Source organism: Pleurodeles waltl, chromosome 7 (assembly GCF_031143425.1).
Source record: "Pleurodeles waltl isolate 20211129_DDA chromosome 7, aPleWal1.hap1.20221129, whole genome shotgun sequence".
NCBI lineage: Eukaryota > Metazoa > Chordata > Amphibia > Caudata > Salamandridae > Pleurodeles > Pleurodeles waltl.
Genome location: NC_090446.1, coordinates 1,340,704,563 through 1,340,729,397, shown reverse-complemented (window position 1 = coordinate 1,340,729,397; position 24,835 = coordinate 1,340,704,563). Strand labels below are relative to the sequence as shown.

The following is a 24,835-nucleotide window of genomic DNA, read 5'->3' as shown; positions in this document are numbered from 1 at the left end:
ACTGTTTTCTAACTGTTGTTATGCCTATATCTGCATACTAGTGAATATAATTTGTGTATTACTTACCTCCTAAGGAAGTACAGTCTCTATGGTATTTCTGTCACTAAAATAAAGTGCTTTATTTTTGCAACACTGAGTTTTCTTTCATGTGTGTTAGTACTAAGTGTGACTAAAGTGGTATTTCATGAGCTTTGCATGTCTCCTAGATAAGCCTTGGCTGCTCATCCACAGCTACTTCTAGAAAGCCTGGCTTCTAGGCACTGACTACACTACACTAATAAGGGATACCTGGACCTGGTATAAGGTGTAAGTACTATAGGTATCCACCATAAACCATGCCAGCCTCCTACAGAGAGGAGCTATAAAACAAATGAAATACATGTGAGAGAGGGGTTATGGAGAGATGAGAGGCACTGTTGGAAGGTGATGGTGAGGGAATCATTGAAGAGCCCCATAAAGATTGCTGTATCCTGGTCAGAGTAAGGCCATCATTTACTGTGCTTTATGAACTGATACAATTGAATATATAATGAAACGTGCTATAGAATGCACCATTTTTGCCATTTGCCCCCATAATTTCTAGGGGGACAACCCTCCCAAGCACCCTTGAAGTGGTCAAGCTTGCTTGCTGCACTCGCTCGCTGTGCACCGTATGGGGGCTGGTCTGATAGAACTTGCCAGGGCTGACATTTCATTGGATGCCGCATTAGTGGCAACAGGCTGCATGAGATATGATACCTATGGTAATTGCCTGCTAACACACAGACGAGGGGTATGCAAAATTCATGTAATTTGCATTTGCATAACTATAAACATAACATAACACTAAAAAAAATAACGCAGAAATTACAAGTGCAATGAATAACACCTGGTCGCATTCTGTCGTTTGCGTTGATCCTGTGCACTCATGCTATTTTACCATGAAAGACACATAATTATGTAAGTGGCAAGCTAAATTTCTGTAATTTTACTTCAGTAGATCAACACAGAATTACCCAAATTATACAAGGTAATGCCAGTGTAAGGTAAACTTCACCCAGGCCTAGTGGAGACAATAAAAAATTATAAACATCATTCGTATAATTTATATCGTTCTTTAAAAACATTTACTATAAAAATTGTCTATTATATGGTCTTAATATAATGCAAATAAATAGCACAATATTAATATTTCTAAAATAAACAGTACAAAATGTGAAATTTCACAGTTCTTTAGGAATACCACTTATTTTCCCACACCTTAGCAAGAATGTAAGCCTTCTAATTGCATGCCCTAGGAGAACTCGCGAGATGCCTCTACATTGGTTGTCTCTAGTACAGTTGTATGATGCAGTTTTAGGTGACAGCAACGTTCTTTCTGTAATCTGTGTTTCACTCGGAGAACTACTTTTGTCATGGTTAGTTTAGGTATATATATATATATATATATTTACTAGGAATTTCGAAAAGCTGGGGAGCATAAACAGGGCCGGATTTAGTGTTGGTGGTGCCCTGTGCAAAAGTCTTTTTTGGCACCCCTCCCCCCATGACCACCTCCTTGGATTCACTCACTACCACCAGGCAAATGCGCTCATCATCTCTCCATAGCCCCGCTTTCACATACATTCATTTGTTTTAAAGCTCTTGTGAAGGCTGGCTTTACTAATTCACCCAGGTATTCACATAAAATATAGTTCTGTTCTTTGCAGAAGGCATATTAACTACTTTATGGTGAGTCAAAGCTGCCCCTAGACAAAACACCCATCTCTCTTCCAAGCAGGAACATTAATCATAAGCAGTATTGTGACATTTTAATTGTTTCCTGAAGGCTGGACACACAAGGAACTTTTCAGCGGGTGCTTTTAAATCGCAAGTTTCGTAAGTCATTGTAAAAGAATTGTTCCTCCACCCATTTTAGAGAAATGTTTGCCTGAAGAGCTGCTCTCAATGATCTGTTCAAAACATGGATCACATGTGTAGGTACTCATAAGCCAAATTCAACCCACAACACTTGGGGGCATATTTAAGAGCCCCTAGAGCCACCTTAGTGCCTCCATATTGTCATTTTGTTTTACGCTAAGGCGACGCTAAAGTGTTTTTTCTGTCACGTCATATTTACAAAGTGGCGCGATGCATGCACTGTGCCACTTTGTAAGCTCTTGTGCCACATTATGACATGTATACAAGGGGGCGTTCCGGCTCTAGGAGGCCTGCAAAAATGGCACAGTGAAATTTAGTATTGATACCCTCAATTGACAGTGTCATGTTTTATGTAGATGTGGCTTTTTCTTTTTTGAGTTCTCTTTACTGATACATAAATTCTTTCTCATCCCTTCTTTTCTAGACCTAGATATATTGCGTGACCATGTTCTCAATACGCGTTGGAGACATTTTTTCAGCATTGATACTTCTATTTGACTTGGCTTTTTTTGACAATGTCATCTAGCACTGTCATATAAGGTTCTTGATTCAGGTATGCTTTTTTCTTTTCTGGGTATGCGTTCATTTGTTTCACTTGCATTTTCATTTATTGCTCACAATTGGACATTCCTTTCCCCTTTCTCTAAACCCAACACTCTTGTGTTTGTGATTTACTTTAGATATTTGTTAGGTTTATCTTAACCCCAAGAGGCGACAGTTTTTGTTGCAAATTTTCTACTTAACCATTGTTTGCTTTTGGATCCTTCGCTACACTTGACATCAGCAAACCTTTGAGAGGCAATAATATTCTTTGGTTTCCCTCTTGTCATCCTCATACCTATCACTTATGGTAACACAGGTGTCTTTTCTGGCTATAAAACAACAACCATTTCTTTGCTCTAGGCGCACGATCTATGGCACGGCTCAGACATTTTTTACATTTCCCAATTGTCTAATCCTTTAAGGTTCTCCTTTGTGGTACTTGCTTAACTTGGATGTGCTTTTGTTGGTAGCTTCTATGCACACCAACTTTTCACACTTGATGTATATGTATTTTTGTAGTTGTATTATAAGTATGTATATCCATATTTTTTCTTTCTTTTTTTTTTGTGTTCTTGCAGCCTTGAAAAAGTCGTCTAAATACGCAACGTGTGTCGGCTGCCTGTTCATTCATTAAATATGTACTATATTACTTTGGTTATTAATTGATCATACTATTTTGAAGCATTTACACTGTGAGACTGTTCTCTGCTCTGGGTAACTTTATAGGACAGGTACATGTTTGTGGATGTCAGAGGCAAACCATGCCTTGGAATGTCCACTTGCCACTCCAAGAGTGGGATTTATGTTCAGTCATGGTGGAGATTTCCACCCAGGTATATGGGTTTGCCTCTACCAGGAATCCCTTTGTGAATTGCTGTCAAAAAGGTAAACTCAGTCTTAAATGTACAGGACAAGGAAAGGAACTGTAAGTAAAAAGAGAACAAGCATTCTGAAAATGCCATACGGGGAGTTTTCAGGCATGCCCGCTCTCCCCCACAAAAATGATAACAGCTCACATTCATACAGTAGAAGCTCACCTTCATCTTCCACTTTATGAATGGGTACTACCCCAATTCAAATGAGGGCATCCAATGGATAGTTTGGCACCAGAAAAGCGGTCCAAACAATGTATACATGATACTAAAACTCAGAAGGAAGAGGGAATGAAAGGGGAAGCCTCATTCATGCTTTCTCCTCCTCCTCCTCCTCCTCAATCACAATGAGTCATCTGCATATTGTAAGTTTGAAAGAGTTTTCTGATTTACAGTTTGCCTTTATTACATTGTGACTTGTAGGTTTCCCATCACAAAACCTATGATTTTGCAAATCACAAGCTTTGTAACTGCAACACCACATTATTCATTAGCCTCTTTAATATGAGCAGCTACATCTCACTAACAGTGGCTATGCGTTTTACCCTTTAAAACACTCTATCTAACTTAAAGTAGAGAATCTGACAGGAACTGAAGAGTGAAATAGGACTTTACATGCTAACGTACTGAAGACCATCTGTCCGCAAGAGGCCATTTGAAAGAGTTTTCATGTGCCCTACTTGAACCTCAGGTTTCAGCATTTTGTTGAAAGCTATAGCACCAGTCTCTTGCTGTCACACAGGTCTAAATGTTGTAAAGGTCCACCCAGCACCAAGTCGAAACCTCTAATCTGTGGATTCATGTTGAAGCTGGCCTAAAAAGCAAGGGGGATATTATTTGCTGGGCAAAATATATGAGTCTATTCAGTGCTGGGCATTTCTTCTGGGCCTGGACGTTGCCTTGAAAAGATCACCTCACAAAGGTAAAAAGTGCACCTTAGCCTTCAGATCCAGTTATGAAGATTTGTAGAAATTTCTTCAAGATAGTACTGCCATTAGAACTTGTAGAAAGAATTGAGGTCCCGTGAAAAAATTTACATTGCACGGAAAATTCAGAACATTGGGAGGCTCAACTTTGCTTTTTTTCGTGCTCTTAGCTTTTAAGAACAAAGTTCAAGGTTGCAGAAAGACCATTCGATCACTACAACAGAGTACCCTCTCCACCAAACTCAAGGTAAACTTGCCTGATTTAGAGGCAGGTGGACATTGAGTATGCAGATAATGAGCATATTCTGCCTTCACATTTCTCCATCCTCCTCTTATAGCTGAATATATGGACCGTAGGAGGTTCGCTCATAACACCATATGCCCTATTTAATGTGGAATGTGTTTTTTGTGGTCTGGCAGTGAGTGACAGTAAAATAAATGCTGATCCTCACACATCATTGGTGTACAAGGAAATCACATCCATCTCCCATTCTGCCCAGACTATCCCGCGCTGCCAGTCATGGTCCGCCCATACCCAGGCTGCCAGGGTCTCGATGTACAGGGCAAATTATAGGGGGTACAATGGACATCCCTGCTGCATTCCTCTTGCCTCTTGCATTAATTTATACCCCTGCTGTGGGGTCTGTACATAGAATGGCCACCCACCTGCAAAAGTGGGGTTCAAACCCAAAGCGGAGCACAAATAGGCCAATGGATGGAGTCAAAGGCTTTCTCCGCATACATGGAGACGACGGCTAGGTGGGTCGCCACCTCCCCAAGCTCATCAAGCCAGTGGAATAGCCTCCACAAGTTCAAACAACTGGATCTATGAGGCATAAACCTTCTATGATCTGGGTAGACAAGAGATGTGATGATGGTATTGAGCCTTCACGCCACCATAGCCGCCAGTAGCTTAGTCTCGATATTAAGGAGTGAGACAGGTTGGTATGACTCTCATTCTGTCCTGGGCTTGAGCTCCTTGTAAAGTACAGCAATAATCACATGCCAGAGTTCTGGAAGCAATCTCCGACATTTATGGGAATCTTCAAACAGTCTCAACAGGTGTGGGCCCACCAACCCAGCCAGTCTCTTGAATAAACCTACAAGCAGCCCTTGGGGCTCTGGGACTTTGCCACTCTGCATTGACATGAGGTCCCCTGGCAGTTCCTGTAATGGGAACTCGGCCTCCAGCATCTCCACATCCTCCAGCAACATTTCCCAGCTAGAAAGAGCTACATCCCCTGATCAAACGTGTTGGAGGTGGCACGTTTGGGTTGGTTGAAGCGAGGCTCTAGTCAAGCAGAACATTCTACTCCCGTTAGGGGTGGAAGATTACACTAATTTTATAACCTGCGCTCACCCTTGGGTAGCTTGGCAAAGAGCCGTCAGGCTTATCAAAGCAGCAATGTGTAAAGCATTGGCACAGCACTACCACACAACAAATCCTCTGAGCACCACAAAAGATAATTCACACGAGGTGTATGTAAATAAAGTTTGTATTTTATACACACATTAGTTAACACAACACACACATCATGTAAATCTGTGCATAAACCACATTTAGAAATATCCCTAGCAGTATTGGGCCCAATTGCATTAAAATGACATTAGCAATATCGACATGTGAGAAAAACAATAGTTTCCCTTCCAGCACCCTCATGCGGTGCCAAAACATTGTCACCACGAGACCCCCCCTTAGTGATTACCCCAGTTCAAAATCACACCATTATAGGGTGCATCCTCATTCACAGTGATAGTAGCAATGCGCATATACAGAGAACAGCAGCACTTTTAAGTATCTTTTTGGCATAGGCCGCACAGGTAAACCACAATGTCAACCATGATAGTCCTCTGATAAAGAAACAACGTGTACGGCACACCGCCAGCCACTGTAGTCAATACCCAGGCAATTACTCTCACTCACTCACTCTGCACTGCTACACGGTGTCATTGATATCAGGCAGGCTAGTATAACACGCACTCATACACACTCACTACCAGCACCCTAATGTGGTACACTGACATCTGGCAGGCTAGTGTTCACTGTGCTCGCAGACCCCCTGGTCCAAGCCTTCCGCCACCCTCCAACTATTTTCTACTAACCAGACCCTCCATGAACAGGAGATAAAAGCACCCTTTCCACAGATACTAGGCCACTCATGGCCGAAATTACACTTTTTCAGGATCCTGGAGTAAAGCTGGGGGGAAGAAAGAGATAATGGCCGATCAGGCAACAGTCGACAAATGGAAGTCTGGCCACCATTTGAGAAGTTCACTCAGGGTCTCCACACTGTGCCTTCCGTCATGGGCCCTAGTCTGCAAAGCACAGGAGGAGGATCACTTTGGGACACACACTGTTCACAGTGGCACCCAGCCAAGCCAGGCACTCCAATACGCAAATAGTTACCAAATCCTGCACCTCCCTGGTAGGGGCCACAACATCTGGGGAGCAATGACTAGAGTCACACAGGACAGTCCCGGTTGTGCACGAAGAGTTACCAAATCCACACCTCCCTGGAAGGATTCACACCATCTGCTGCGTGATGACTTGAGTCACGCCAGATGATTCTGATCACCCACGAAGAGTTACTAATATCCATGCCATCCTGGAAAGTGGCACAATATCAGGTGTGCGATGACTTGGGTCGCATCAGACTAATTCGAACACACAAAGAAAGTTACCAATGCCCTTATTTTCAGATGACTGCTACCAGGGGTAGGTTAGGGCGACATTTTGCAAATGATATTTAGCACACAGTATAGATAATTTCAGATGATATTCTGACACCTTAATTTTGCATCACTTGTGTGTCACTTTTAATACTCTCAGTAATAATATCTTCATTCAGCAAATTAACGCCAACTCTTATTTGTTTACCCATGCTCTTTACTCCAATAAGGACGAATCTCCTATATATTAAGATACTTTTCCAGCAACAGCCCATTCAAGATGAATTTGGAAACCTACAGAAGTCAGCTCTGGCATCACAAATAATTAATGTAATTTAAAATGCATCCGTGACCTGCATGCGTGATTTGCTAATCAGATTGGGAGTAGTGAACCCTTAATTTCCCCAATGTGACTCCCTAACTGATACTAAGTTTTGACAGCATCTCCTGACTGATGCATATTAATGAAGAAAGCAAATCTGAGTAGTTTCTTTAAGTTGAACATTGTCTACCAGCACATTTTGCAGTTGGGCTGGTGCTCACTGCGGGGATATTTTTTTTAAATTCCATTATGATGTTCAATTAGGTTTAATTCTTTTTCCTCATAGTGCAAACAAATGTTTTTGCTCCAAAACCAAATCGAAAACATGCAGATATTTGCTGTTCTCATGCTCAGGGGAGACAGCAGTATCTATATCTGGGTCCACCTTCTCCACTCACAAGTTGCAACTGGGGGAACCAGACCACAAATTCCCTTTGTTGGATATTTCATACCAGAAATAAGTCAATTTCCTACAGGTTCTCTTGGCCAGCCAATGAATAGGAGGGATGTCTGCAATCAATCAATACGTTCTTTAGGATTAATGATTAGACTAATGAAGATTTTGCTATGTTTCCCAAGTACCCTTGCTATAAAGAGCCAACGGTTGAGTGAATCATAATTCTTCAACAATTTAATGATATGTGCAAACATACACTAGCATCAGTGCAGATAACAATTAGCCCATAATTGGCACTGCCAACATTTTCAGGTGTATGCTTCAGTGATTATCATTGCAGGACACATCTTTTTCTGTTCGAGAAATGCAACACAAAACTGAGCAGTTTTGTAACATTTTAAGAATTATACAAATTATTTTTAATATTTTTGGTGTGCACATAGTTGTTGACACGGGCATTGCACCAGTGTGTAGCACTAGTTATGGCTCCTTTCCACTCATACTATTAATGATGGACTCATACTATGGATGCTGGCATAAAAAGACAAAGTGCCATAAAAAGTGTTGAACAAAGTCATGACTTGATCTGTGACAACTCCCTCATTTCATAGAACCTAACAAAAGGTAGTTTGCATCAGCATCTAACTTTACAGGCTTTCTTCTTGGAAGCATTAGATGGTAACCAAGAGCAAGAGCAGAGGCAGAGAACTGACCATAATCATTATAACTTCTTGGAATGCATTCTAGTTAAATATATTACTACTCTAAATATGTATTTTGTGGGTGGTGTACTGCATCCTCTCTTACCGCCAAAAGATGTCACACCTTCTTCCAAGTAAATAATCTTCATCCTGGAGAGACGCTTCGTCATGGGATTATAAATCCCAAGGTCGCATGAAGCCAGCAGCACAAACGTTCAAGGAGTTGTGCAACTAAACAAAAATGGCTTAGTCCAAGGACTGAAGTAACAAACAGCCTTATTCTCTCATTTTCTTAAACTAAAACTGTAAATTTCATTGACTTTGATACGGAAAATGAGGTTTGAGGATAATAAAATGCAGAAAATACTGGAGCAGTGTACACTTCAAATGGAAAAAAAAACACCTTGAAGGTTGGTAAGAACACTAAAGATAAGCTGATCTCCCATGTTGAGAACTTCGTCATTTGTGCTTTTGACAAGGCAACCTTTCTAAAACCTTGCAGACCCAAATACTCTAATATAAATGCAAGTAAATTGGTCCACCGATGAGCTACTCCCAGGCAAACTGAAAGTGTGTGTGTGTTTCTTGACCCACTCACTGACTGCTACTCAGCACTTGGGTATGAGCACTTTATAAAATGTCTTTAACAATTGCTAGACCTGGCATCCTTGGCATGGTTTCCCACTAAATTTTTGCCTTCGGCCTCCTGTTTGTGCTGACTTTGTTTTCCTGGCCTTAGGACTCTGCACACTTTACCACTGCTAACCAGGGCTAACGTTCTTGTGTGTCTTTCCCTAAAACTTGGAAACGTTAGCTTATAACCAATAGGAATATTTAATTTACTTGTAAGTCTGTAGCACAGTGGCACTACATGTGCCTGTGGCCTGTAAATGAAATGCTTCTAGTGGGTCTGCAGCACTGGTTGTGCCACCCATTTACGTAGCACTTCAAACATGCCTCAGACCTGCCTTTCCAGAGCCTGTATGTGCACTTTAAACTTAAATTTCGACTTGTGCTGTCTCGAATGGAGACATGCTGTATCTACATGGTGGGATTCAGCCAAAGGGCTGCATAACCCCTGTAGTTAGTCTGGAGCCAGGGCAGCGAAGGTAGGGCATCTGTGACCTTCAAAGGCATGCTTCTAGATGCTTCTTCTCACTTCAAAAGCGCAACTGTGTATAAAAGAGGGATCTGCCAGGAAGAAGGACTACTGTGCTACTACAAGGACTTCCACTCTGCTGGATTGCTACGATAAAGAACTGCTACCCTGTTTTGCTGACCTGCTGCCCTCTTGCCTGGGGAAGAATACCTGGACCTGCAACTTCATCTTGAATCCAAGACCCAAGAAGGACGTCAAGGTCTAGTCTGCTTTCCTCCTGATCTGAGCCTTAGGGACATAACAGCCCCCTAACCAGCTCCTGGACCCAGATGCAATGAGTTCCTGAACCATAAGTGGTGCCCCTCAGGTCCTGAACCATTGGTGTGGCTCAGCACTCCTGAAATCAAGCTTTTGGATTCTTTGCGACTGTGAACGGGTGCATTCACACTTGAACTGAGCCACATGCAACAAAATTCAGCACAAGACATCACCACCCAGTCTCTTCACAGTACAAGCATTGATCACTCACAGCAGGCAGCCAATATGAAGCACCAGGAAGGCGGGTTGGGAGCACACTGCCTCACATCCCAGTCGAGTTCGCCCCTTTGCATCCTGGTAAATGCAGTTCAAATTTAACGCTTACTTGAAAGTGTCCGTAGTTTTTCACTAAAGTTAGTGCAGTCATTGCTGTTCATCTCTATACACGTGTTTCAGGGTAATTGCCCTTCATCAGTAGAGAGTAGAAAGCATCAAAAAATATCTGGGGTTGCTGGAAATGCTGCCAAAATCGTCTCAGGTCTAGTACCACTCATAGGCTCACAGGTGCGTCTCCAGAGCTCGTCAGCTCAGTGGCTCAAGGGAGCCTTTTAACAGGAAGGCGGGTTGGGAGCACACTGCCTCACATCCCAGTCGAGTTCGCCCCCTTTGCATCCTGGTAAATGCAGTTCAAATTTAACGCTTACTTGAAAGTGTCCGTAGTTTTTCACTAAAGTTAGTGCAGTCATTGCTGTTCATCTCTATACACGTGTTTCAGGGTAATTGCCCTTCATCAGTAGAGAGTAGAAAGCATCAAAAAATATCTGGGGTTGCTGGAAATGCTGCCAAAATCGTCTCAGGTCTAGTACCACTCACAGGCTCACAGGTGCGTCTCCAGAGCTCGTCAGCTCAGTGGCTCAAGGGAGCCTTTTAACAGGAAGGCGGGTTGGGAGCACACTGCCTCACATCCCAGTCGAGTTCGCCCCTTTGCATCCTGGTAAATGCAGTTCAAATTTAACGCTTACTTGAAAGTGTCCGTAGTTTTTCACTAAAGTTAGTGCAGTCATTGCTGTTTATCTCTATACACGTGTTTCAGGGTAATTGCCCTTCATCAGTAGAGAGTAGAAAGCATCCAAAAATATCTGGGGTTGCTGGAAATGCTGCCAAAATCGTCTCAGGTCTAGTACCACTCACAGGCTCACAGGTGCGTCTCCAGAGCTCGTCAGCTCAGTGGCTCAAGGGAGCCTTTTAACAGGAAGGCGGGTTGGGAACACACTGCCTCACATCCCAGTCGAGTTCGCCCCTTTGCATCCTGGTAAATGCAGTTCAAATTTAACGCTTACTTGAAAGTGTCCGTAGTTTTTCACTAAAGTTAGTGCAGTCATTGCTGTTCATCTCTATACACGTGTTTCCGGGTAATTGCCCTTCATCAGTAGAGAGTAGAAAGCATCAAAAAATATCTGGGGTTGCTGGAAATGCTGCCAAAATCGTCTCAGGTCTAGTACCACTCACAGGCTCACAGGTGCGTCTCCAGAGCTCGTCAGCTCAGTGGCTCAAGGGAGCCTTTTAACAGGAAGGCGGGTTGGGAGCACACTGCCTCACATCCCAGTCGAGTTCCCCCCTTTGCATCCTGGTAAATGCAGTTCAAATTTAACGCTTACTTGAAAGTGTCTGTAGTTTTTCACTAAAGTTAGTGCAGTCATTGCTGTTCATCTCTATACACGTGTTTCAGGGTAATTGCCCTTCATCAGTAAAGAGTAGAAAGCATCAAAAAATATCTGGGGTTGCTGGAAATGCTGCCAAAATCGTCTCAGGTCTAGTACCACTCACAGGCTCACAGGTGCGTCTCCAGAGCTCGTCAGCTCAATGGCTCAAGGGAGCCTTTTAACAGGAAGGCGGGTTGGAAGCACACTGCCTCACATCCCAGTCAAGTTCGCCCCTTTGCATCCTGGTAAATGCAGTTCAAATTTAACGCTTCCTTGAAAGTGCCCGTAGTTTTTCACTAAAGTTAGTGCAGTCATTGCTGTTCATCTCTATCCACGTGTTTCAGGGTAATTGCCCTTCATCAGTAGAGAGTAGAAAGCATCAAAAAATATCTGGGGTTGCTGGAAATGCTGACAAAATCGTCTCAGGCTCAGGTCTAGTACCACTCACAGGCTCACAGGTGCGTCTCCAGAGCTCGTCAGCTCAGTGGCTCAAGGGAGCTTTTTAACAGGAAGGCGGGTTGGGAGCACACTGCCTCACATCCCAGTCGAGTTCGCCCCTTTGCATTCTGGTAAATGCAGTTCAAATTTAACGCTTACTTGAAAGTGTCCGTAGTTTTTCGCTAAAGTTAGTGCAGTCATTGCTGTTCATCTCTATACACGTGTTTCAGGGTAATTGCCCTTCATCAGTAGAGAGTAGAAAGCATCAACAAATATCTGGGGTTGCTGGAAATGCTGCCAAAATCGTCTCAGGTCTAGTACCACTCACAGGCTCACAGGTGCGTCTCCAGAGCTCGACTGGGATGTGAGGCAGTGTGCTCCCAACCCGCCTTCCAATATGAAGCACCAGCCTGCCTGTTTGTGACATACGGACGGCTCTTTGTACCATGCTGACCACTGCCCGTGACGCTCTTCAACATGAACTGTACTCTTGACACAAAATTTGAGAATGTAAACCTTCAGTGCTCCATCACGGTCAGCCTGACATTTTGACTTGGACTCGGTCCATCGTGAACAGATAGACAATACTGGCACTTTAAGCATTTATTCTTTATTAAATTCATAACTCCAGTTCTATTGATTGGGTTTTTCGTAATTTTGGCCTTGTTGTATTTATTCAAGCATGCTCTATTGTTCTAATCTGGTGTGGGATACTTTTGTGTGGTGTTTTCTCTTTTTCACTGTTTCAAGTGTTGCACAAATACTTCACAACTTGCGTCTCAGTTAAGCCTAACTGACTTGTGCCAAGATACCAAGGGGTTAATTTGGAGTTTGCGTGTGCCTTACCCTGGCTAGGATTGGGGTTGCTGCCAGACCAGGGCTCACACTCCAGTCAACCAGTAACCCAGTTTCTAACAAACATTAAATCATTTGTTTTGCAATGATGGAAATTTATTAGGATTCACTCCCACTTTTAAACCTGTAAGGCCAACGTTTAACAGACTCCCCACTAGTGCTACCAGCTTTTTAGAAGAAGTTGGTCAAATGCATAGTCTGCATTTAGGAGCTATGTTAAATATTGCAGTCCTCATTTACAAGGCCCTAGTGGCACACTGCGCCACTGAAGCGTCATTTATTTTTACACTTGGGTGGTGCAGTGGGCTAGCCCATATTTACAAGGCCACGCAAAGCCACCTTGCATGGTTTTTCATGGCCTTGTAAATATAACCCCCTTTCATGCATGACTCTGCGAGAAAGGGGTGTTCCATAAGTGTTGCTGTGGGTGTTCCCATGCAACATCAATGGAACCTGATGGAATCTGATGCATTCCCAGATTTACAAGACTCAGAATGCGTCAGATTTCTTCGCCACCTCAGGGGTGGTATTAAAGTGGTGCAAAGAGGAGAAATAACATTATTTCTTCCTGTTGTACCTCTTCCGATGTGGCTGCAGTCTGCAGCTCACATAGAAAGCGGAAAATGCCATTGATGATTGCTTATATGCAGGAAGGTGTCCCTTTCTGCATATAAACAATCATCCCTACAACGCAGGCACCCTTGCACCATGGAGCAAGGGTGCGTGCATTGGAGCTAGGCAACAGTTTGTGTGGCAACGCTTCCCTGCACTTTCAAAATGGCGCAGCTCAGGGCAGGAATTTGGCTTGCAGCACCATGCTGTGTCATTTCTTCATGAATAAGGCTCTTCGTTTCTTACTTTTTATGAAATCCAGTAAGTAAGATCTTCAAAGCTGTATATTTCTTTCTCCTGCTACCAGCAAGTGATGACACGTTGCTTTGTAAAGGTAGGTTAGTAGCATGCAATATCAAACCACAAATTTATGTTTTTGAATTATAAGAAAGCCAGATTCTGACATCTGAGAAGTTTTCAATATTATTTTTGGCATAATTTCAAAGATTGCAAAAGAGTTCGCCTACAGGCTCATTCATGGCATGCATGAGGGAAACCACAAATGTATATTTACGAATTACAATAAAATCACGTTGATACCAGTGAAGTTTCCAACATCCTCTTGGCATTATTGCAAGATTCAGCTCTGCATCAGATCCATCCACTCCTTCTTTTTTTTCTAGTTCACAGTATGCAAAGTCAACAGATCTGTCTGAAGCAGCAGAGCCATATCCTGTAGGTTTCTAGTTTTCCCTTTTTGTGCATCTCTAATGAACACTACGTTGGTGACAGACAGCTAATCTTTAGAATCTCATGTTTATGAAAGCCTATAGAACCTCAAACTTCTGCCTAGTTACTGCAAGGATACAACATGTGTGAATCTTACAAGGACATCGGGAACTAGAGGAGGAGCAAAAAAGCACTGATCCAACAACAGCTATTGGTCTTCTAACATTTCCGTCAAGTATCATCACATCAAACAAGAGAGGAAGCTTGAATTTCCTATTCAACCTCACTATGAGTGTCAAGGTGGAAGGGGTGGGAGTAAGAGAAATGTTGGGGCACTAGGTAAAGATCTGACCCTCTGTGAAAAGGAGGATGCATTATATTTACATACAACACTTTTGAGCCCCCATCTGTGATATGGGGCCCGATCCACAAAGGATGGAGCTAGTGCACAGCTCTGCTCTCTCATGAGCTACTTATTGTTTCATTCTCTATGGGAATTCACTACATACTCACAAATTATGCAGGCAAAGATGCGCCCATCACAGCTTTCGGGGTGCAGTCCTGTGGCAATTATGTGGATTCTGTTTTTGTAGGTTCTGGTATTTGAATTATATGGAAATGCATGCAGGGTACAACTGCCAGTTCCCATTGTCAAAGCCACTGTGCGATTGCACAATTTTTCTTTTTAATTATTTTCCAAAGAAAAAAACGTAGGCCCATATTTATACTTTTTAGCACTGCATTTGCGTAATTTTTTTACGCAAAAGTGGCGCAAACTTACAAAATGTAATTGTATTTTTTTAAGTTAGCGCCCCTTTTTCATCAAAAAATGACACAAATGCGGGGCTAAAAAAGTATAAATATGGGCCTTAGTCTGTATGAAATTTGTGCTATTTGCTTTTAAGCAATTATGCAACATTTCAGTAAAAATCAAGCAAAATGATGTGTATAATACAAATTACAAGAATCCCGCTGGCATATTTAAATTTCTCCTTGACCTAAAATATTTTCCCTCTTGTAGGTATCCCTGCCAGTAGACCCTGACAAAGTTATAGGGTGTTCCATTTCCTTTTAAGGCCCTGATTACGAGTCTACGTGTTATTTGTTGCACCTGATAAATAACCATACCAAGGGGTACATTATTAATTGGGTGTGATAAATAACACCTATTACGAGCTGGCGGGGTGTGACAATGACCAAAATCTGCAGGATACAGTAAATACCGTATGTTTGCCCCCCCCCTGTAAAATTTCGGCAAGTTTGACCTGCCAAAATTTAACAACAAATACATGATAATTCCTAATTCCAACCCTTGCGTAGACAGGGGTTTAAGCACCAGTTAAAATACATGTAAAGGATTTACTTAAGTGTATATCAGGGGTAAATATTTGACCATTTTCAGTGTGTGATATGGCACAAACCCATACATTTTTAAGTGTAACAGAATGGAGCAATACGTTGTTGTAGTTCTAAGACAATAGATATAAATCTTACTAGGCTATTGAATGTATTTCTGAATATTTTGGCAATCCCAAACAGGGCCAGTTTTCATTAGGATTGGCTCATGCACTATGTAAAGTGTTGAAGAATTTGGGTGCGCTCTGTTGTTTTGGTGACATTTCATAAACATTGCGAAACTAAATGATGGCACCATAAGGAATGGCTGGAAGTCTTTCCTCCTGCCCATTGGATGACTAGGATTAATGGAACATCCGTTTATTTTCTGTACGAAATATCGAAAGTGGTCTTTTTCCAGCTCACAGGATCATATGAAACAAGAAGGTGGACCCCTGTGCATTTTATTCGTGCTCATCTTAATGTGAAAATAGCAGATGTATTGCTTTTCAATACGTTTTTATGGGAAGGGTTTCCACAGGGGAAAGTACAGACAGAGTGCAGGTGATGATTGTTAGACGGAAGACTAGAAGATATGCCTATTTGGGCAATACCTTGTGTATTGACGGCTACTGGTAGCTATATACATCAGTATCATACAGAAACATCCACGGTTGTACATTTTTAGGGTTGAGCCTGCGAGTGTATGCGCTAGCGCATGCGTCTCACTTGCTTGACTCTGTTGTGTTCAGTATAGGGCTTGGAGCTCGCCTGTTGCTCACCATTTGTTGGCTTGCCTGGCACTCTTCTTTACAGCCTCGTAATTCCTCAAAGCACACCTAGTATCATTTCCTTTCCTCTGTGTGGAGCAGGGCTCAAGCACTACTTGATTCAACTTAATTAGTGCCCGTGAGCTGCTCCAGGCGTTATCAAGGTACTATTTTGTTATTTTTAACTTCTAGTTCCTCGCAAACAGAAGGCCTGTGACTAGCAAAAATTTGCCCAGCAGGACAAACAACATTGGAAAGTTTTATTTTTTAAAGCTAGCTTTCTTTTATTTTGCCAAGTCATCCTTTTACACTTTCTACTCATGTTTTATTTTGTTTTTGTTCGTGGACGTTGTTCTCAAAAGATGACAATTACCTTGTTTGAAATATTGTAAAGCAACAGTGTTTCTTTATTATGTGTAACCTCTGAAATTATGCTTTAACACATAATCATTCAGTATACTCCAATCTATCCCATTCAAATCCACCCCACTTCTATCCACTCCAATCCAACCCACTTTACCTCACCCCAAACCATCAAACTCCAATCCAGTCCACTCCAACCCACCCCATTTCAATCCTCCAAACCCACCCCAATCTATTCTGCCCCACTCCAATTCACCCCTAATCAAAAACAAACTGCACCACTCCAAAGCAATTTGCCCCTCTCCAATCAAAACAATCTCCCCCACTCCAATCTGCCCCAATCCAAAACAATCTGCCCACTGCAGTCTGCCCCACTCCCATCTGCCCCACTTCAATCCAAAACAATCTGTCCCACTCAATTCCACTCCACTGCAATCTGCCCCACTGCAATCCAAAACAATCTTCCCCACTCCAATGTTCCACACTCCAGTCTGCCCCACTCCAATCAAAAACAGTCTGCCCCACTCTAATCTGCCTCACTCCAATCCAAAACAATATGCCCCACTCCAATCCAGTCCACCTCACCTCAATCCAATCCACTCCATTCCAATTTATCTCACTCTGGTCCACCTCACTCCCGTCCAATCAACCCCACACCAACCCAATTCACCCCACTCCAATCCACCCTAGTAAATTCTGACCGATTCCAATCCAAAACAGCTTGTCCAATCCAAAACAATCTTTCCAACTCCAATTCAGCCCACCCCAATCTGCCCCATTCTAATCCAAAATAATGTACGACTTCAATCTGCCCCACTCCATTCCAAAATAATCTACCCCACTCCAAAATAATCTGCCCCATTTCAATATGCACCACTTCAATCCAAAACGACCTGGCCCTCCAATCTCCCCCACTCCAATCTGTCCTACCTTATTCAAAAACAACCTGCACCAATTCAATCCACCCCACACCAATCCATCCCACCCCAGTCCAGTCCAGCCCACTCCACCCCACTCCAGTCCCGTCCATTCCACCCCACTGCATTCTATCTACCCTATTTCAATCCAACCCACCCCAGCCCACTCCAGTAACCCCACCCCACTCCAATCATACCCCAGTCAATTCTAACCCACCCCACTCCAGTCCAATACACCCCACTCCAATCAAGTCAACCACTGTCCAATCCACCTCACTGCAATACAGTCCACCCCACTCCAATACAATCCATTTCAATCTACCCCACACAGTCCAATCTAGCCCACATTAATCCACCCTACTCCAGTTGAATCCACTCCACTCCAAACCACCTTAATCCTCCCCACTTCAATCCAGTACACCTCCCTCCAATCCAATAAACACCCCCACTCCAATCCTGTCCACCCCACTCCAATCCACCCCACTCCAGTCAACTAACTCAACCCAATCTAATTCATCCCACCCCACCCCATCCAAATCCAGTCCACCACACCCTATCCAATCTTCCCCAATTCAATCCGCCACACTCAATCCAATCCATCCCATCACACGCTAATCCACCACACTCCGTCCAATCCACCTCACTCCACTCCATTCCAGTCTACACCAGTGCAGTCCACCCCACTCCATCCCAATCTACCTCAGCTCAATGCAATCCACCAAGTCAGTCCATCCACATCCAGTCCAACACACCCGAATCCACCCCACCCCACCCCAATACAATCCACCTCCCCCAGTCCACTCCACTCCACCTCACACTAATACACCCCACTCCACTCCAGTCCACCACACTCTACCACAATCCAGCCCACCCCATCCAAGTTCAGTCTACCACACTCCAGTCCAATCCATCCAGCCTACCCCACTGCAATCTACCCCACTCCGACATAATCAACTCCAATCCACCCCACTACAATCCACAGGAGCCCAATCCAATCCACCCCACCCTATCCCAGTTCAGTCCACCCACTCCAATACATCCACCCCACTGCACTGACATCCACCCCACCTCCATGAAACCACTAAACTATAATCCACCACAGACCAATCAGCCACAATCCAATCCAACACACCCCACCATAATCCAATATACCCCACCCCCAATATAATCCACCTCACCCCAATCCAGTCCACCCTACCCCACTCCAATCCAATCAACCCCAGCCCTATCACTCCAATCAAAACCACCCACCCAATCCAATCTAATCCACTCCAATCCAATCCACCCCACACCGATCCACCCCACTTCACTGAAGCCACGCTATTCTGCTCCAGTCCAGTCCCCCCACTACCTCATTCCACTCTAACCCACTCCACCCTATTCAACCCCACTCCACAACACTCTCTGCCACTGAATCCTACTACCATCAACTCAGCTCTCTGACACTCTAATCCTCCTACTCCACTCTACAACATTCAGACAAATCTACTTTACAACACTCTACTTCCTCACTACACTCTGACACTCCATGCCAGTAACCGTTAGCCATAATGAACAGGAGCCACACTAGTGTACAACATGGCAAAACAAAGAAAATAGATCTTGTATAGGCGTGACTTATTGGCTTTGCCAATGCTTGTTACCTTCTGCTCCTCTTAAGGCATCTTGCAATGGTCCATGACTACCAACTTACTCATTGACTAGCCAGAAGATTCCACAATAATCGCCATTCATGATGTTTTAAAATAAATTTGCTGCAAAATCTCTCCCCATCTGTCCTCAGTCAGGAGCATCTCTATGGTAGAGTGCTCCAGATGGCTATACTGTTACTGAGAGACTAAGGAATTTATAAAAATGTCATGCATGTCCAGTGGATTTTAGATGGCACGGGTGATAAAGACAGATAGACCACGCATAATGGAGGTCAGAGAGAACTTCTCAGAAATTCTAGTTCCATGTCCCATTCTTTCCTAACAATGTAAAATGCTAACACTATAGGGAAATATAATAACACCATGTACTTTGTGGTTCTCTGCACCATGAGTAATTTACTAGAGGATGGCATAGCTCTTTCATCTTGTTTGTTTCTCTGAAGACAGTTTCATGACATATTGAACTCAAAATGAACACTGATTCATACTGTCCTTCAGTGACCTTAGTTCCTAAGTGTGTCACCCCTTGGAGGTGATCCAGGCTCAAGCTCTCGCGCTCCACCACCTATTCATGACCTCATAAGTCTTTGGCACGATTCCACCCACCCTTTTGGAAAACGACTATGCTTGTTGAGGAATGAAAACACTTTTAATCAATATCCCGCCTTTGTCAAATTAAAAATAGAAGAAAAAAGTTCATTAAAAGCATCCACACAAAATATCCAGCAACGTGGGTAGTTGACAATTATCTCTGCCCTAAAAAGCCATCTCGAATGCCATTTTCTTACCCCAACGCTTCTCACAGACTGCTGTTCAGTCATCGATAGCCAATGGGATGATGAGACCAAACCAGGCCACTTGTGCTAACCTGAGTGATAAACTTTATAATCAGTTCAACTCATTCAAACAATTTAGACTTGATTACCAACATTAAACATTCTTCAGCCCCAAACGTAGGAGAATAGCTCACGTAACGCAGCACAGCAAGGCAAGTTGCAGCACTCCTTTGTATGGCGTTTTTACCAAGCACTGGTAGCACCGGTAGGCTCCCTCTAGGTGCTGGCGCACTTGTAGCTGCCATGGTGCAGCAGTGCCTGTTTTATGGTCACAATTGTTTTGGTGTAAGAAGGGTTGCAGGAAGGTATACTTTACTGCAATAAAACAATACTTAAGGGCCTATTATTATTTCTACTATGCCTCAGAATGTACACATGGAAAGAGGAAATAACGTGGAGAAAAAAAAATACTTGTCCTTTTTACGCCTCTGACTTGTAGATGCACCATTTTGGTGCAAACCACCTTGTAATCTGGGTTTGAGTAAAAATAATGCCTGGGTGGATGCGCAGCAATGTACATGCTCCACCCATGCAATGCCTACCCGGCACAAAATAACACAAGGCAGCTTGTTTTGTCTACAGGCTTTATGTATATATACATTCTCCAATGAACAATATTTGGTGTTGAACTGACTCTTGTGGTGCTCTTACAGATGCACAGAGTATAATATCCTATTCTTTATTCTTTGAGTGTGGGGAGTCCTATGACTCGTGAGAGGTGATGCCTCAAATGAGTCACAATGCCTCCCCATTCCTCAAAAATGGCAATAAATAGCAGATCACACTCTGTGCATCGCCATAAATAGTTTATATCACATTTTTACGGGCGAGCGCAAAGTGCTCCATCCCGTGTTGTAATCTCTTTTTGGGCTTCAAACCACGCCCATGTCAAGTCAGTTTGTTTCATTGGTTTGTGAGCTTGCCTTTTAAAATCTGCTTGCTTTCATTAGTGAAATGCATAAGTCATGACTTTACCGATGTTTAGCCCTCCTCGAGCACAGCGACCAAGTACTGAAAACATACGAGGCTCCACGTTTTCCGTCTGGTTTCTGGACTACTTTTTCTCTTTTTTCGCAGCGTGATCTCGCTGGGCAGAAGTCAAGCGCTTTGCATGATATCGACCCTGTTAAATAGTTAACTGCACTTTTGCCGGTTACGTCGATAATTGTACTTTTGCCAATTACATGTATAATTGCACTTTTGCCGATAGGTTTCACTAAGAGTGAACTTTATTTCCTTTGTGTGTCTGCTTTGCACTGATGGCGGCAGTCACCTCGCTTATGTGAAACTTTTACTTTTCAATTTATAGGGCAAGTAAGGCAACTAAGATCAGTTAGTTATGAGAAACTGTTTTATTTTCATTTTCAATTTATGTGGCAAGAAAAGTCCGGTTAGGAGTTTACAATGCTAATTGCTCCAGCTCAAGCAAACGTGGGACTGGTTGCATTGCAAATGCTTGTTATGTGTATGCAATTTAGCAAAAAGTATTTATCCAAACAGAGGATGTAAGGGGTTACATCTGTGCAGTAAGGTGCAATCACAAAGAATGACTATCAAGAGAGAGGTCTTCCTCTGTAAGTTAATTGATACATGCAGTCTGTCAGGCAGGTAAACATGTTTTTCTCATGTCAAGTTACCTGTATGTGGTAATGAATTAGAATTTAACCATTGCACTCTATTAATAAATGTGTAGTTGCTTGTCCGTTTGAGTTATTGGGTCATGTGTATTTTCACTACCATTGCACAAATATAAATATATACGTCATGGTATTTATATTTATTTTTGCTGCCATGGCATGCGAAGAATGGTCCCAGAAATCCCAGTGCCACCGTTCCAAGGGGAGCCCTTGGGGACACCCTGTGTACCACTTCATATGTGGTGCACAATCATTTAACCTCTCCAAGTCTTGTTTGCCTCTTCACCTGTACCTATAAGATGGTGCAGGGAGAAGACAAACGCTTTAAATCTTTTGGGCATAAAATGTGCACCTGTATAATCCACATATAGTAGAAGGGTTCACACAAGCCGCCTGAGACCGTTTCCGTCATATCAAATTGTTCCTGGGATGGAAAGAACAGACTCAAGCACTTGTCACCCCCTTGCTTTTGTAATACTGCTACAGGTGTTAGTTGGAGGACATTTGTAGTCATTCTATGGAGAACACACAACCTCCATTTTAGGACATTTTGGGACTGCAAGTTCACAACTCCTTGCTCTAGTGCAGCAGAGTCTTTGACTGATTCGTAAATGGTTGCTTTGCCTTCTAGGTAGAAAGGATCAATCCAGTGATCTCCTTTAACAACTGTGACCAACATCTTGGGCTTGAGTAGCAGAGTGATCTATTGAGCTGTATGATCCTCCTTGCTGGAGCTGTTGTGCCCATTATCTTGATTTCTTCTTTTGAGGAGCCCAATGTAGTGTAAGTGTAGTATAGTTGGGGAGAAATAGTGGTGTGAACTGCACTGGGGAAGTCTTCTGAGATCAACAAACAGCAGAAAACCTAGAGGATAAAAAAGCAGCAGGGAAAGAGCAGAGGAGAGGTTCAGCCGTTTCTCTGTCTTAACAACCCTGAACAGTGAAATGCACAAGCTGTGGAGAAGTAAATGAACAAGAGGAACAAGTTCTCAGCTATAAGCTGGTGACCTTCAACTCGGACAGGAGCTCTCATTCATCATCTGCTTGTTACAGATCATGCCAGAGGAATTTCTTGGGTACTGCTGTCTATGTGGCTGGTTCTGTTCAGCACCTGCTTGCCGCCTTGGTTTTGGTTTTCCAAGAACAAAACTAGTCACTGATTGTCCTTATATCCACTAGCTGATGTCCTAAATCCACCAGTGAATGAAGCAAACTCGTCAACAATAGTGCTGATGATGCCATTCTTGTCAGCCATCTTCCTGACACTGATGCATGCAGGACCTTCTACTTGGAGACCAAGCCTCTCCAAGAAATGCACAAAATGATAAAACTTTACACCACCTTCCTCCTGAAGTTGGGAAAAATGTGCACAAATCTGAATTTGTAGTATACTTTTAGCAACACAACTGCTTCTTGGTGAAGCAAAATGTACTTATTTTGGAATCATGCGTTTAAATGAATGTTAATCTTTAACACTCATTGGCAAAGCAAACAGGTCTCACACCTTATAAGCCAAGTGTCTTTGACACTCCCATGCATTTTAATATGTTTTACATTTTACCGTTTGAAAAAGTTCAGTGGCCATTTTGGAATTGTAAATTAAAAATCCCAAAATAACCACCAGTGTGTCACAACGTATGCATGGATTTACATGATATGCTGTGGCTACATTGAAATGGTAAAAAAAAAAATAGTTGTGTGTGTGTGTCCTAAAACAAAGAAGCATGACGCCCAGAAGCACCGTGAAGCTGCTGGCCACTCAAAGAAATTAGTGAAGAGTCCGGGCAGCAGAGTGCATCTGTTCATACAAAGCAATACTAGAAAACAATATAATTTTTTATACAAATATATATGTGTGTGTCTTTGTTTCCGTGTGCATAGGGAGTGCTGAAACACAATGAAAAAGTCCTCTCATGCTAGCAAAACCCCAAAATAGCCACCAGTACATCACAATGTATGGACTAACATGCATGCATGCTGTGGCCATCTTAGAATGTTGAAAATATAAATATGCGTGTGAGAGCTAAAACAAAGAAGCAAAGTGGCCCAGTAGCAGTAAATGAATGGTACAGGAAGGGGAGAAGCAGGGAGCAACAACAGGGATGTAAGTAAGGCAGCCCAGCAGAAGAGTGAATCTTCTCATGGAAGCAACTTTGAAAAAAAATATAGCTATACAAATATAAATGTGTGCATGTTTGTGTGTATGTGTGTACATACATATATTCCCTACCGGCATTCACCATTAGATAGTTATATTTAGCACCTAGTTTCCATGGGAAAAACTTTTATGTTTTGCTAATAACATTGGTGCTGTTTGACAAATTTTCACAAAATGTTCAAAAAGTAGTTTGCCAGTCACTTCAGCTTCAGTCTGCAAAGCTTTGGGGTGATCTGTCAAGTGGGGGCCGAGAAAAAGGGGTGCCCCAAAATCCATTTTAACTATGCAATTTCAGATAGGGATTTTAGACAGCTGAACATCAAATTTAGCAGAAAGCTAGATCTTGGTCCAGAAAGAGTGCTTTTGCAATTTGGTGTCAATCTGTTCCATAGTTTTGAGTTACTAAAGTCAAAAGATTTATGTATATCTAGAGACACTTATCCACCTCGAATCCTCTGGGGATCCGAGTGGCTTCGCAGATCCATGCGCCAGCAGCAATGAAGTGACTGGTGGCCGCAACCTGAGAGGAAAGTTGTGGCGACCATTTTGTTCATCGGGACTTGGTTCCCACCGGGGAAACTAAAATGTAAAAGTGATAGAAGGGTTCAGGTTAGAGGTACCCCGACCCCATGGAACTGATGGAGGGGGTCAGTAGGGACCACATTGTCCAAAAAAGATTTTTGTTAGAGCATAAGGATCCGCAGATCCACCCGGATACTCCCACATCATCACAGATTTGGGTGGGTGGGTCTGCGGATCTAGACCCCAGTTAAAAAAACATGTAAACCCACTCACAGACCGACACACCCACCCACTCACACACACCCACTTACACACCCACACACCCACTCAGACACCCATACAGCCATTCACACACCCACGCACACACCCACAAAACCACTCACACACCCACACAAGACTCACACACCCACTCACACAACCACTTACACACCCACACAACCACTCACACACTGACTCATACACCCATACAGCCACTCACACACCCTCTCACAGACCAACAAAACAACTCACACACCGGTACTGCCACTCACACCCACTTACATACTCACAAAACCACTCACACACACACACACCTTCACCCACACACCTACTCACACACCCAAATGGCCATTCCCACACCCACTCATAGACCCACACAACCAGTCACACATGCACTCACACACCTACCACACACTCACAAATC

General features: G+C 43.0%; 1 protein-coding gene and 1 long non-coding RNA gene across 5 annotated transcripts in view; one reads left to right on the top strand and one right to left on the bottom strand.

The window, feature by feature from the left end:
* LOC138246274 (galactoside alpha-(1,2)-fucosyltransferase 2-like) overlaps nt 1-24,835 on the bottom strand; it is a 247,441-nt gene that overhangs the window by 125,502 nt on the left and 97,104 nt on the right. The window lies entirely within an intron of this gene.
* LOC138246275 (uncharacterized) overlaps nt 1-24,835 on the top strand; it is a 91,403-nt gene that overhangs the window by 58,600 nt on the left and 7,968 nt on the right. For both annotated transcript variants that reach the window (XR_011194258.1, XR_011194257.1), the window contains exon 3: nt 2,324-2,452. This is a non-coding gene — a long non-coding RNA (uncharacterized lncRNA). The remainder of the gene's footprint in view (nt 1-2,323; nt 2,453-24,835) is intronic.